Genomic DNA, 15,016 nt, shown 5'->3' with positions numbered 1-15,016 from the left:
CGGGTGCTTTACAGGCCCAGAACTGCGGATCCCCCTATCCATAGGGGGCCCCAGTCTCTGAAGGTTTTCCAAACGGAGCCCACCGCGTGAGAGGTGAAGATTGGGTCTGTATAACAGAACCCTGCAGCTGGATAAGGTAAGGGAGATTCCACAGAATTTTTTAATTCTAGTAGGTTTCTCCTTTTAAGTAAATGTATGCCATGCCTATTGTCTCCACCGGGGGCTGCCAAGAGCACATACCTTCACATGCTTGATTGTCTGTCTCAGTGTTCACGCTGCACAGCTCCTCCAGCCGATCTCCAGGTAAGATGTGATGGGGGGCTCTTCCTGCAGGGATATTCCCCCCCAAGATTAGGGGGGGCCGCGGTGGTCTGTGAGGCGGTAGTATACCGCACTATCACCGCCGCCGCCACCACCACTGCCGCCATTACAGGTGGCAGCCTCCCCTCTACGCTTGTCCCGGAGGGTCGGCTCGCTCGGGAAGCGCACGTTTTTTAAAAAACCGGGGGGGGGGGGGTCAGAGGAGGGGGGCGGAGCGTCAGCGCGACGTCCGGCGTGCTTAGACACCCACAACGCCGGCTGAACAGGCTTTAAGAAGCACACTTTTCAGGTGCACACAGCCTATGGAGGGACACAGAGCTGACAGTCGCATGTAAGGTGGGACACAGGCATTCTCCTAGACAGCATTTACTAAGAAACACTTGATTGGGCATTGGTAGCAGTGGCAATTGCTGGACTACATCGCTCAGCAGTCAGTGTTTCATTTTTTGTGAAACCTCCACCTTGTTTGCTCTGCACTATGGGTAGAAGAGGTACAAATACCCCAAAAACCAGAGGCTCTAGGGGATCTCCCTCAGGCTCTGAGGACCCCCCTTCTGCAGTACCTTCCCCCCCTGAAGGACCTGGGATGGCTGGCCAGGGAGAGCCATTGGGGTCAGGGGCTGCATCTGCTTCTGGCACTTCAGCCCCTGTATACATTACGCAGGAGGTTTTTTCCTCAACCATTAATGGACTAGAGGAAAGATTAATGGCCTTAATGGGCGGCACAGTGGTGTAGTGGTTAGCACTCTCGCCTAGCAGTAAGAAGGGTCACTGGTTCGAATCCCGACCACGACACTACCTGCCTGGAGTTTGCATGTTCTCCCTGTGTCTGCGTGGGTTTCCTCCGGGTACTCCGGTTTCCTCCCACACTCCAAAGACATGCTGGTAGGTTAATTGGATCCTGCCTAAATTGACCCTAGTATGTATGAATGTGAGTTAGGGACCTTAGATTGTAAGCTCCTTGAGGGTGTAGGGACTGATGTGAATGTATAATGTATATGTAAAGCGCTGCGTAAATTGACGGCGCTATATAAGTACCTGAAATAAATAAATAAATAAATAATCGCATCTTCACTCAGTGGAAGAAAACGCACTAGGTCTTCCTCTGTTACCCAGGACCCTCAGACAGAGGAGCTTTGGGAAAAAGGAGAAGAATCCCTTTCAGAGGATCGGGATGGGACCGATGATTCCTCCTCTGAGGAATCAAGTGGAGAGGGACCCTCTTCAGCTTCTCAGGATGAGAAGGTCTTAGTACAGATCCTTGTTGGATTGGTCCGCTCCACATTTAAGTTACCCGTATCTAACTCAGTTAAAGAACCCTCTTCTTCTTTGGGGTCACTGAAGCCTCCTCAAACAACACATGCTTTTCCTGTTCATAATTTGCTAGAAAAGCTCATTTATTCTGAGTGGGATCACCCAGATAAACGTTTTTTTTCCGCCTAAAAAGTTTTCAACACTTTATCCTATGGAAGAAAAGTTTATAAAGATGTGGGAGATACCGGCCGTTGATGCCGCCATTTCCTCCATAAATAAAAATCTGACTTGTCCTGTAGACAATGCTCAGATGCTCAGGGATCCTGTTGATAAAAAAATGGAATCCCTGTTGAAGGATATTTTCTCCTTAGCAGGTTCAGTAGCTCAACCTGCAGTGGCAAATCGGAGTCTGTCAATACTTAAGAGACCATGTTAAGCGGGTCCTTTAAAGTTCTACCTGAACAGCAGGCCCAGGGGTTGGCTAACCTTCCAGCGGCCTTATGTTTTGCTGTTGACGCCATCAGAGATTCTATCATCCAAACCTCTCGTCTTTCACTTGGGTTGGTGCATATGCGTAGAATCTTATGGTTGAAAAATTGGTCAGCCGAAGCACCTTGTAAGAAACTTCTGGCTGGATTTCCATTTCGTGGTGCAAGGCTGTTTTGGAGAGGATTTGGACAATTATATCCAAAAGATCTCTAGTGGGAAAAGCACTCTCTTACCTGTTAAGAAAAGGAGTAAGCATCCCTCTTTCCCCAGTGCCAGGAGCATCAGCCTCCAGGCAGTCGCGACGGCCCCCTCCGTCAGGGTCTAGAAATAAATTTCAGAGTCGACCCCAGGGACAAAAGAAGTCCTGGGGAAAGAAGCCTACTAGACAAGACGCTAAAGCCTCTTTATGATGGAGCGCCCCCGCTCGCTCGGGTGGGGGGAAGACTGCTACGGTTCTCAAAGCTCTGGCAGGAGGATTTCCAGGACAGATGGGTAATTTCCACGGTAACTCTAGGTTACAAACTGGAGTTCCAAGAATTCCCCTCTCCTCGTTTCCTCAGATCAAGTGTCCCCAGAGATCCAAAGAAAAAGCAGTCGCTCCTTCTAGCGTTAGAGCGACTATTGTCGCAAAAAGTCGTCATGGTGGTTCCCACGAAAGATCAAGAATTGGGATTTTATTCCAACCTTTTTATGGTACAAAAACCAAATGGAGATGTCAGACCCATTCTGGATCTAAAGGATCTGAATCGATTCCTAAGGATTCGATCCTTTCGCATGGAATCAATTCGGTCAGTAGTCTCCATCCTACAGGGAGGAGAATTTCTGGCATCAATAGACATCAGAGATGCGTATCTGCATGTACCCATTTTTCCTGCTCATCAAGAGCACTTGTGCTTCGAAATAGAAGGGTGCCATTTTCAGTTTGTGGCTCTGCCTTTCGGGCTAGCCACTGCACCTCGAGTGTTTACAAAGTTCTTGGCTCCTCCTCTGGCCAGATTAAGGGCTCAAGGTATAACTGTCATAGCATACCTAGACGACCTGCTCTTGATAGACCGGTCGGTAGCCTGTTTGAGCGGGAACTTGATGACCACAGTCAACTACCTGGAATACCTAGGTTGGATTCTCAACCTAGAAAAGTCTTTCTTAAAACCAGTAAGAAGACTGGAGTATTTGGGTCTGGTCATAGATACAAGCCAAGAGAAGGTATTTTTACCTCAGGCAAAGATCACTGCCTTAAGAGAGCTGATTCTGGTAGTCAGGACCAAAAAGGGTCCTTCTGTCCGCCTTTGTATGAGGCTGCTGGGAAAGATGGTAGCTTCATTCGAAGCAGTTCCCTATGCTCAGTTTCATTCAAGACTACTGCAACACAGTATCCTGTCGGCCTGGAACAAGAAGGTTCAGGCATTAGATTTTCCGATGCACCTGTCTCGTGTAGTGCGTCAGAACCTCAGTTGGTGGTTAATAGCCGAAAGCCTACAGATAGGGAAATCCTTTCTACCAGTTACCTGGATGGTGGTAACAACGGATGCCAGTCTTTCGGGTTGGGGAGCAGTTCTGGAACAGTCTGCGGTCCAAGGGGAATGGTCCAAAACCGAGAGGACCTTACCCATCAACATTCTGGAGATCCGTGCGGCATATCTAGCCCTAAAGGCCTGGACTCTCAGGCTACAGGGTTGCCCGGTCAGGATCCAGTCCGACAATGCCACAGCAGTGGATTATATCAATCATCAAGGAGGCACCAGGAGTCGGGCAGCTCAGAGAGAAGTGAACCAGATTTTAGTCTGGGCAGAAAAGCATGTGCCATGCATATCGGCAGTTTTCATTCCAGGGATAGAGAACTGGCAGGCGGACTATTTGAGTCGCCAGCGGTTATTCCCAGGGGAATGGTCTCTTCACCCCAACATCTTTTAGGCCATATGCCAAAAATGGGGGGTTCCAGATGTAGATCTCTTTGCATCCAGATTCAACAAAAAGATCGACAAGTTTGTTACAAGAACAAAGGACCCTCTTGCATGCGGGACAGGTGCATTAGTGATTCCGTGGCATCGGTTCTCACTGATTTATGCATTCCCTCCTATTCTGCTACTGCCACGACTCCTTCGCAGGATCAGGCAGGAAAAGAAGTCAGTACTTCTGGTGGCCCCAGCTTGGCCCAGGAGAGCTTGGTATGCAGAAATAGTAAGGATGACAGTAGGTTCCCCGTGGACCCTACCGTTACGTCCAGACCTGTTATCTCAAGGTCCAGTGTTCCATCCTGCCTTACAAACGCTAAATTTGACGGTTTGGCTATTGAAACCCACGTTCTGAATAGTCGTGGGCTTTCGGGTCCTGTGATTTCTACCTTAATCAATGCAAGGAAGCCAGCTTCCAGAGTGATTTATCATAGAGTCTGGAAAGCTTATGTATCCTGGTGTGAATCCAGGGGTTGGCATCCCAGAAAATATGTAATAGGTAGAATTCTTGACTTTCTACAAAAGGGGATTAGAAATGAAGCTGGCCTTGAGTACCATCAAGGGCCAGGTCTCGGCCTTATCAGTATTATTCCAACGGTCACTTGCTTCACATTCTTTGGTCCCAAACTTTAAGCAGGGGGTGACGCGTCTTAATCCTCCGGTTAAGGCGCCCCTAAACCCCTGGGACTTGAATTTGGTTCTGTCAGTTTTACAGAAACAGCCTTTTGAACCAATACATCAAATTCCCTTGGTCTTGTTGACAAGAAAGTTAATTTTTCTGGTAGCCTTTTCTTCTGCTAGAAGAGTATCAGAATTAGCAGCTCTTTCCTGTAAAGAGCCTTATTTAATCATACACAAGGATAGAGTGGTATTGCGCCCTCATCCTAGCTTCCTACCGAAAGTGGTTTCAGGTTTTCATCTAAACCAAGATCTTGTTTTGCCTTCCTTTTTTCCAGATCCGTGTTCTACAGAAGAAAGGTCACTACATTCTTTGATGTAGTAAGAGCAGTCAAGGCCTATCTGAAAGTAACTGCTCAAATTCGCAAAATGGATGTTTTGTTCGTGCTGCCAGAAGGTCCCAATAGAGGACAGGCAGCGTCAAAATCTACCATTTCTAAATGGATTTGACAAATGATTATTCAAGCCTACAGTTTGAAATGGAAAATTCCTCCTTTTCAGATCAAGGCACACTCCACAAGGGCTATTAGTGCTTCTTGGGCGGTGCATCACCAGGCCTCTATGGCTCAAATCTGCAAGGCAGCAACCTGGTCTTCAGTCCATACATTCACCAAATTTTATCAGGTGGATGTGGGAAGGCATGAGGATATCACCTTTGGGCGTAGTGTGCTGCAGGCAGCGGTACGATGTCCTCAGGTCTGATTACACCCTACGTTGTGTGGTTCCCTCCCCTCAGATAGCATTGCTCTGGGACATCCTATCAGTAATTACTGAGGCTCTGTGTCCCGTGATGTACGAGAAAGAAAATAGGATTTTTTATAACAGCTTACCTGTAAAATCCTTCTCTTTTGATGTACATCACGGGACACAGAGGTCCCGCCCCTCTTCTAATACACTTATATTGCTTTGCTACAAAATTGAGGTATCCCTGTAAGGGGAGGGATTATATAGGGGGTTGAACTTCCTGTTTAGGGTGTGCCAGTGTCCAATCACCTAGTGATACCCTATATAACCCATCAGTAATTACTGAGGCTCTGTGTCCCGTGATGTACATCAAAAGAAAAGGATTTTACAGGTAAGCTGTTATAAAAAATCCTATTTTTCTCTCACAGGGTAGATAAAATCTTACAATGAGAGTGGGAGTAGGTTTAGCCTTAGTTAGATGTTGACTGAACCTCCACTTTAAAGGAAATCTACACTTTTGTTAAACGTTAAAGTGGAAGTTCAGGTTATGTAATCTTGTTGCTGAGCATCCTTCCTAAAAAAGGCTAGTTGTCAGGCTGTCATGCTAATGTAATGGTAATAATAAAAACCAATAGATCAGCACAATAGCTATGTAACTAGAATTTCCAGAAGTTGAGGTCAGAACTAGCCACCTACATAATGGGAGCACTGATCTTTCTGCAGAATGGTGCTAAACTGGTTAGGAACCTCGCCACTAAGGGCAAGGTCAGAGGAATTTTAACACCACATCTAACCGTTAAGTCTAGCCTTTTCAACCTTTTAACACTGAGGAACTCTTGAAATAATTTTCTGTCTCAACATCAGAAAGTCCCTGCTAGTAATATCTACAGATCATGGTGGTCAGTGGGAAAAGTGCTCCTTACATTGGTGGTCAGTGGAGAGAATCTTCCCCCTTAAAGATAGGTAACCACTAACATCCATGATCTTTCAAGCTATCTGAGAGGAAGAAATTGTCCTGTTGCTGACCTGTCATCCCTGCCCACCATTGCCTTTCTCCTCATTGACCTACGTGTTTTTAAAAACTGTCCACTGCTAAAAAGTAGATTGTGATGCATCATGTGTCTGTATGCCAAGCTTCTGTACCACAAAATTCAATGGATAGATTCTTACACAGGCAATGTGACTGATCAATACCAACTTCTGATTGGCTGAGAGAGTGAAAAAGGGTTGGGGTTGGTTTCAAGCAGCCACCCACATGCCCTAGAGAAAAACCCGTCCATTGATTGTGCCACCCCCTTCCTACCCAGGCCATTTTTTCAGATTTCAGCACTGTCATTCTTTGAACGACAATTACCCAGTCATGCAACACTGTACCCAAATTAATTTTATATCAATTTTGAGACAGATAGGACTTTATTCTGGTTGTATTTAATTACCACTGTTTTTTTTTTTATTTTTCTGCCATATAAAAGGAAAAAAGACCAATCATTTTGGAAAAAAAAGTTTTTCTTGGCTTTTGTTATAACATTTTGCAAATTAGAAATCTATCTTCATAAATTTAGACATGAAAGTTAGTCCGCAATCTGCCTAATTTCTTGAGGCCCTAAAATGCCAGAACAGTACAAATACCTCCCAAATTACCCCTTTTTTGGAAAGTAGACAGTCAAAGGTACTTAGTAAGAGGCATGGTGAGTTTTTTGAAGGTGCATTTTTTGTCACACTTTTTCAAAAAAAAAAAGAGATTGTGTGTGTGTGTGTGTGTGTGTGTGTGTGTGTGTGTGTGTGTGTGTGTGTGTGTGTGTGTGTGTGTGTGTGTGTGTGTATATATATATATATATATATATATATATATATATATATATATATATATATATATATATATATTTTTTTTTTTTTTCATTTTATTTTTTTATACTGTAATTGCTTAAAGTGGAGTTCCACCCAAAAGGGGAAGTTTCGCTTGTTTGCGCCCCCCCCCTTTCCACAGCCACATTTGGCACTTTTTGGAGAGGAGTAGGTACCTGATTTTGACATGTACCCGCTCCCACTTCCAGCTCAGATTGCTGCGGCAAACTGAGCCTGAAGTTTGCCCCTCCCCTCCTTCCTTTGCAGTCTTCTGGGACACATCACAGGTCCCAGAAGACTACCGAACCATTCATAAGGCGCAGCATGACTCGCGCATGCACAGTAGGAAACAGGCTGTGAAGCCACAAGGCTTCATTTCCTGTTTCTCTTACTAGAGATGTCAGCGCCTGCACCCGAAGCCGATTGAAGAATCAGCTCGGGTGAGGTCATCTCGGGATCCCTGCACAGGCAAGTGTCCGTATAGTAAAAGTCAGCAGCTACAGTATTTGTAGCTGCTGACTTTTATTTTTTTCTGAAGGAGCCTGGAGCTCCTCCTTAATGTTCGTCTGTTGCCCTGTACCCCAATCTGTGACCTGCTGTGTCTGGGGGTCATACCTGTAATGTCTTCCCAGAACGATGCTTGGCCCGTGTGTGTGTGTGTGTGTATGTGTCTGTGTGTGTGTGTGTGTATATATATATATATATATATATATATATACACATACGCACGCACACACACACACACACACACACACACACACACACACACACAGCCAGGCATGAAGTGGTTAAGCCCATAAAAAAAAAAAAAAAAATCATACTGCACTTTCCACACTTTTATATTTCTTGGACATGCAGGTTAATTAAAAAATGGAATGGAAATGTATTTTCAAAAAAGTCCTAGTTCTGAAGTACCTCAAAAACAGGGTGACTCTGTAGGTACTTAATAACAATTTGTGCCAACGTCCCCAACAATGTAATTGTATTTATATAAAAGCTAAGAGACGGGACTTTAAGGGCACAACGGTATTAAACTACAAAAAGGGTAAGTATTGTTTTGGAAATTTTATTATTAAAGTACAAAAAGACAACAAACAAACATAGAAGTTTAAAAACAGATATGACCAGACATGGAACCTAGTTTTATACACCACATGGATCCTATCCTGCAAGCATTGTATAAGATCTAATAAAGTTATAAGTAAACATTCCAAACACTTATTTCAAATGAAGGAGAGTAAACTTCCCCAAACATGGAGCGGTGGAAGAATATAGAGCTAAGATTGAAAGGATGCTGCAGGTCTGGTGATCCAAGGTGAGATGCTCTCTAATTGCTCAACATGTTTCACGTTGACAAAGAACGCTTCTTCAGGAGCTAGAGATTCAATTAGATATGGTGAATATAGATGCTACCAATGAAAAAGAGTAAAGAGTAGATCGCAAAATGATTGAAGGTAATAATGTCTGAGTTGAATCAAAAAAGCAGCGGTCGGAGCCAGAAACCTCCCAGGTACATATAACATCAGATATTCACGGATAGAAGGAATAGCTTTTGTGAGCTGTAATTCCAGAGACAAAGTGAATGGGGGTTCAGGGGTACACCGCTCAGTTTGACCAGTGCCTATTCCATGAAATGTATTTTGTCGCGTCTAAAAATGTTTACAGGTTGCCTGTACGCTTTTCACGGCTCTATTTTCATTCATTTTGGTGCCTTTATTTTTTATAAGTGGAAAGGAAGCAGGGAGAGCTGTTTTAGTTCCTTTAATGGAGACTTGTACAGAATCATTTCAACCCAGTAAAGAATGTGGAGATTCAGGGAATGTGGAGGTGGATGGAAGTGTTTCCATGTTATGCAGGAATCTGTTGATGCCGTTGTTGATTAAGAAGTATTGATTTCTTTTTGAAGAGTACATTTTCAGTACTTTTGGGTGTAGATACAAGACTACAATTGAAAACCGTGTAAATCTTGCTTCCTGGTTTCACTGGAACAAGAGTGTTGGGCACAGCTTGTGCCAGCTACTGCGGCGTGATCCTATTTATAACATTGTGTTTACCAGTCTTGCCATCTGTTGATTATTTTCTACGATAATGTAAAGGAAACCTGTGCTGGGGAATATGAAAGCTGCCTTTGTTGACCTTTCCTTTCGAATATACCAGATACTATCCTGCATTGCTGATTTAGAGGTTTCTGTAGTTTCTGATTCTCCAGTCTGGAACATGTTTGTAGAATAGAGATGCTGGCTCTAATGAGGCTTTTTTATGATTTCTGTGCATGTTCCAGTTGGTTATTTTCAGAAAGCTCTGAAGATAGACATCTAGGCAAATAGTATTTTTAGAGAGAGGTCAGCAATGAGAGCATTTATATTCTACTTAGCACATGTTTCTTTAAAGAGACTCTTACAGGTGTTTAAAAAAAGTTCCCAGTGGCAGGTCTTTATAATAGAAGTAGTAAGATTCTCTTAGGAAATCCGGGAGTGTTGGATACCTGTGTTGAATACCACATGCAGTTGTTCCTTCTTCCAACTCCTACATCTCTACAGGATACAGCAGTTGCATAGAGGTTGGAGGATGGAGCCACAGTGCACACCATGGGACACCCACTCGTACAGATGTGTTGAATGCCAAAGAATCTTATGAAGGCTGTAGCACTGCAAAAGAGGGAAAGCAGGCAACCCAGGCCACCAGAGTGAGGCGTATAAAGCCTCCTTCACATGGTCGATTTACATACAGTAAATATGCCAGATTGCAGCTGCAAGAATCAGCGGATTCTTGTGGCTGGAATGACTGGTGTATGCGAACAGCGCCTGACGCTCAGCCTGTACAAAGGAATGACTGGCCTAAGGGGAGCCATCCCTGTTTGCAGGTATCCACACAACAAATGGTTACCTGCTGTTAGGGACGGATGAGCAACCTTGGACATAGACAGATGAGTCCAGGCTCGGACATCCATCCCTACCCACAGGTAACCATTTGGTGTTAGGATTCATGCGAACAGTGACAGCTCCTCTCAGCTTGTCAGTACTGAGTGGCCACCGTTGTTTGCATACACATGCCATCCCCGAATTCATAAATTCTTTCCACTGAAATCTGGTGTATGTATGTAATCGCCCATGTGAAAGAGGAATAATACTTCTTTTGCAGGGACCTGGTGTTTTTTTCTCAAATCGCCTTTCAGGACAACCTTGGAGAGAGCTCAGCTCTGCCCATTTTCCAGGAAACACATGCAGCCTTTAAATTCCTTCTCTTCCACCATGGCTTCAGTTATTGTGTTTCCTCAGCCATGGTGGAAGCGCATGCTGGAACCAGGGAGCTGCGCTCTCTCCAAGGTGGAGGGAGAAGGATTACCTTAAAGTGTGTCTGCCTGGAGTGCAGTGACCATCCCAGCACCCCCCCCCAGTACAGGCAGGGGGTGTTCCAGAGTCCCCAGCCTCTCCAGCTCAGGGGAAGCAATGGCCTGCAGGAGGTGTCAGTGTCTGAGTTCCCGGGGTCAGCAAGTATGGCTCAGGTGGCCAGGCGGTATGCCGCTGCTGGTCGACGGCGTGTCCCGCGCGGTGGTCCTGAGTCCTGGCTGGCAGGTGACGTCACATCTGGTGACGTGGCTTCCTGTGGGGACGTGGCAGCAAGTGGTTCCCGATGCCTGGAACGCAGAGGCCAAGGAGGCGGGTCTATTGACCGGCGCTTCCGGTTCTGGCCCTCGGGACCGGGTAATTTAAAACCAGATGGGTTTTTTCTCATTCCCCGCTGCGCTCTCTGCTAAGGCTGGACGAGAGACCGATGGCTACAGCAGAAGCAGGCGACCCAGGCATCGGTCAGGCCCAGGTAAGAGGGGTACAGTGGTACCTTTTTTTAATTCTTCTCCATATGGGCTTATGCTTTGGTTATTTGTGTGACCCTCCCTACATGGAGCCTGTGGCTGCACGGTCAGAGGTAACTTCGCTCGGACCCTGCAGTTTGGACATGGTGGTTGCTGCTAACTGGGGCTTGCACTGCTCGAGGCACCTTTCCCTTCTGTCTGGTGGTCTATTTTTGCACTAAGAGCAGGAAAGTGATCAGGGACCCTTAGGTGAGTTTCATTTATTCTCATTGCAGGAAAAACCAAGCATTCAAACCCACCAAGTCAGAGGAAATGCCCTTCCTGCAAGAACCCCCTCAGAAATTCATGGCAGAAAGCAATGTGCAGGTCCTGTATTAAGGAGTTGGTTGAAAAGGAAACATTCCAGCAATACAAAGACTTGTTTTCTTCAGTATGAGAACTTACGAACTCGTTGAGTTCGGTCAAAAATATGCTGGTGCAGATCCCGGCAGGTCAGGTTGAGCCCCAGCATTCACCGTCCAGCCCTAGGGCATCCACCTCTAGAACAGCAGAGGTCATTGACTCAGGGGATGAGGGGACAAGTACTCTACTCTTCCCTCGCTCAGGGACTCAGACGAGGAAGACGATAGTCAAGCCTCTAGGTACAAACTATCACTGGAGGAAGTTGATGACCTTTTAAAAGCGATCTACGCTACCCCAGGAGGATCCAGGTGGAAAAGGTGCAACTGTCAGTTCATTATAAAATGTACCAAGGACTAGATGACACTAAACAGAGTGTTTCCAGTCCATAGAATCCTCTCGGACGCAGTGAAGAAAGAATGGAAGGACCCTAAGAGGGCCCCTCTTTTTCCAAGACAGGAGAAGAAACGTTCCAAAAAGAATCAATCGATCAAGAAGAATTTGTGCTGTTCAACAGCCCCACAAAAATAGGGATCAAGACCAGAACAACCACTGGCTCTCCAAAGGGGCAAGGGAAGAGGAATGTTCTCTTCAGAAGAAGTTTTCAGAGACCCCCGAGCAGATTTTATATCGCAGCTCTTGCTCCAAAGGACCAAAAAAAGCTTCCGCAATGATGAACCTGCTGCAGGATCTGATTCAACAGGAAGGGATTATCAGGGTCCCAAAGCATTAGGAAGGCCGGGGTTTATATTCCCACCACTTCTTGGTGAAAAAACCTTTGGGAAAGTAGCGGTTGATTCTGAACTTAAAAATCCTGAACAGATCGATCCGTTACAAACATTTCTGGATGGACACAATCTATTCAATAACAAAATTACTGACGCCAGACTGTTTCATGACATCCCTAGATCTAAGGAATGCCTATTTACACGTCCCGATAGCTCAGGTTTCCCAATGTTTTCTCCATCTGGCCCTCAACCTGGGGACTTCAGTTTGGCATCTCTAATTCAGAGCTCTGCCGTTCTCACTTTCATCCTCCCCCAGGATCTTTACAAAGATAATGGCGGAAGCCCTGGAGCCTCTAAAGCTAAGAGGGATTTCGATCATCCCATATCTGGACGACCTGTTTTTTGCAGACTCCAAAGAACGGGTCTTGACAAATCTTCTTCAAGTGTTTCAGGCTCATCTCTAGAACTTAGGGTGGCTCCTGAATCTAGAAAAATCAAATCTAGAAGTTTTTCTGCCACAAGAGAAGATGAAGAAAATTCAATCTGCGTTGAGACAGATTCAAACCAATCTCTGTTTCAGTCCGATCAGCCATGGCAGTTTTAGGACTTTTCGCAGCGTCGATCCCAGCCATACAGTGGGCCAGACTACAGTCGTTAGAAAAACAGATCAGGCTCACCTCAAACGTAAAGCAGGCGCTCTGGTGGTGGAGAAATTCAACCAACCTGGCAAGAGGTCTCTCCTGGGTTTTTCCCCTAGACAAGCGTCTAACAACAGACTTGAGTTCTTGGGGTTGGGGAGCCCACCTGGATGGCCAAACAGCTTAGAGGGCCTGGTCCAAAGCAGAAGCCCGAAAGTCCTCAAATTGGCGGGAACTAAAGGCCATTTTTCTCGATCTCCTAGCCTTTCAACAAGCGGTAAAGGGACAACATGTACAGGTTCTCTTGGACAATACAACTGCAGTAGCTTATGTATTGAAATAAGGAGGAACCAGAAGCAGAGGACTCCTGGAGCTGGCCAGTCAGCTACTTACCTGGGCAGAACAAAATGTGGCCTCATTGTCAGCAGTCCATCTAAAGGGATCCCAGAATCTGCTAGCAGACCTACTAAGCAGACGAGAGTGGTGGAAACAGAGTGGAGTCTGAACCAAGAAGTCTTCTTGATGATCTCCGAAGCATGGGCAACCTCAAATAGATCTGTTTGCAAGCCAACAGAACTCGAAAGTACAGAAGTTTTTCTCGCTCCACCGAGAAAACCGGGCCATAGGCATAGATGCTTTCACCCATCCGTGGCATTACCAGCTGTGCTACGCTTTGCCCCTCCCCCTGATACCGCTGGTCCTAAGGAAATTCAGGGAGGAAAATACCAACTCGTGCCATATACCTGAAAGTTTGGAAAAAGTTAAATTCCTGGTGCACTTCTAAAGGCCTCCAGGTCAAAAATGTAGTGTTAGTCTTAGTTTCTCCATAACAGAATGGAGAAGGGGCTGGCAACCATCACCCTGAAAACCTAGGTAGTGCCTCTATCAGTTTTTTCCGAGAAGACTCTAGCCAGTGAGTTCTTAATTTTAAGATTTTTTTATGGCACTTGCATTGAATAGGCTGGTAGCCCTTAAAGTTTTTCCCAGTTGGAAATTTTCTTTTTTTACAGGGTCTCACAGGAGCTCCATTTTGAACCCTTACAGGAAGCATCCTTAAAAAGCTTAGTTCTTAATTTTTTTTTTTCTGGTAGCCATCATGTCGGCAAAGAAGAGTCATCGAGCTTCATGCCCTGGCGGTCAAAGAACCCTTTCTAAAAGTTTTTTCAAACCGGTTAATCCTTCAAACAGATCCAGCATTTCTACCTAAGGTTTCTTAAACTTTTCACCGTTCACAGGAAATAGTCTTGCCCACTTTCTCCTCAGCTCCTGCCAGTCCAGGAGAAGAAGCTTTCCACACACTAGATGTGAGGGGATGCCTGCCACAATTTCTAACAGTCACCAAAGAATTTAGAAAATAAAATGCTCTCTTCGTGATATTCTCAGGTTCATGTAAAGGGGAGAAAGCTTCCAAAAGCACTCTGGGCAGATGGCTTAGATAGGTAATCACAGAGGCCTACAAAGCTAAGGGAGAAATACCCCCTTCAGGTATTGCTGCTCATTCTACAAGGTTCAATGGCAGTTTCCTGGGCTGAAAGGGCCAGTGCTACGCCTGAACAAATATGCAAGGCTGCAACTTGGTCCAACTTCTCGACATTTCTCCGACATTATAGGTTGGACCTACTGTCCGCCGCAGATCAAGCCTTCGGTAGGAAGGTACTGCAGGCAGTGGTCCCACCCTAGGGTAAGTTTCTCAGTTATCCTCTCCAAGGTTGTCCTGAAAGGCGATTTGAGAAAGGCTTAGTTAGACTTACCGGTGATGGTATTTCTAAGAGCCTTTCAGGACAACCGTTACTTCCCTTTTTATCTTAGAAGTGGTTTAAGTATCTATCATGGTTGTTTGGTGGTTTTCTGTGCTTTTGTTTTTCAGTATGTTGGAGACCACACAATAAGCCATCGTGGAAGAGGAGGGATTTAGAGGCTGCATGTGTTTCCTGGAAAATTGGCGAAGCTGCGCTCTCTCTAAGGTTGTCCTGAAAGGCTCTTAGAAATACTGTCACCAGTAAGTCTAACTAAGCCTTTTTTTTTTTTTTTTTTTTTTTTAAGAATTGAACAACCAAATGCACATCAGGGCTGCTGAAATTTGAAAGAAAGGCAATTGGAGGTATTGTCTATATCAACCAGTTCTGTACCTTTTTTTTGTCTCTAGCATTCAGCAGAAAAATGAGCAATGGAATTGGTATATAAAAACCATCCAGGGTTTTTCCTTTCGCTTAA

At 45.3% G+C, this 15,016-nt stretch overlaps 1 protein-coding gene across 2 annotated transcripts in view; it reads left to right on the top strand.

Moving 5' to 3' along the window:
* Positions 1-15,016, top strand: part of KANSL1L (KAT8 regulatory NSL complex subunit 1 like) — a 206,986-nt gene that overhangs the window by 22,399 nt on the left and 169,571 nt on the right. The gene's annotated exons all lie outside the window — the stretch shown is intronic.

This window comes from Aquarana catesbeiana, linkage group LG06, assembly GCF_042186555.1.
Source record: "Aquarana catesbeiana isolate 2022-GZ linkage group LG06, ASM4218655v1, whole genome shotgun sequence".
Lineage (NCBI taxonomy): Eukaryota > Metazoa > Chordata > Amphibia > Anura > Ranidae > Aquarana > Aquarana catesbeiana.
Note: the sequence above shows the minus strand (reverse complement) of the source record. Positions and strands in the feature narration are given on the sequence as shown.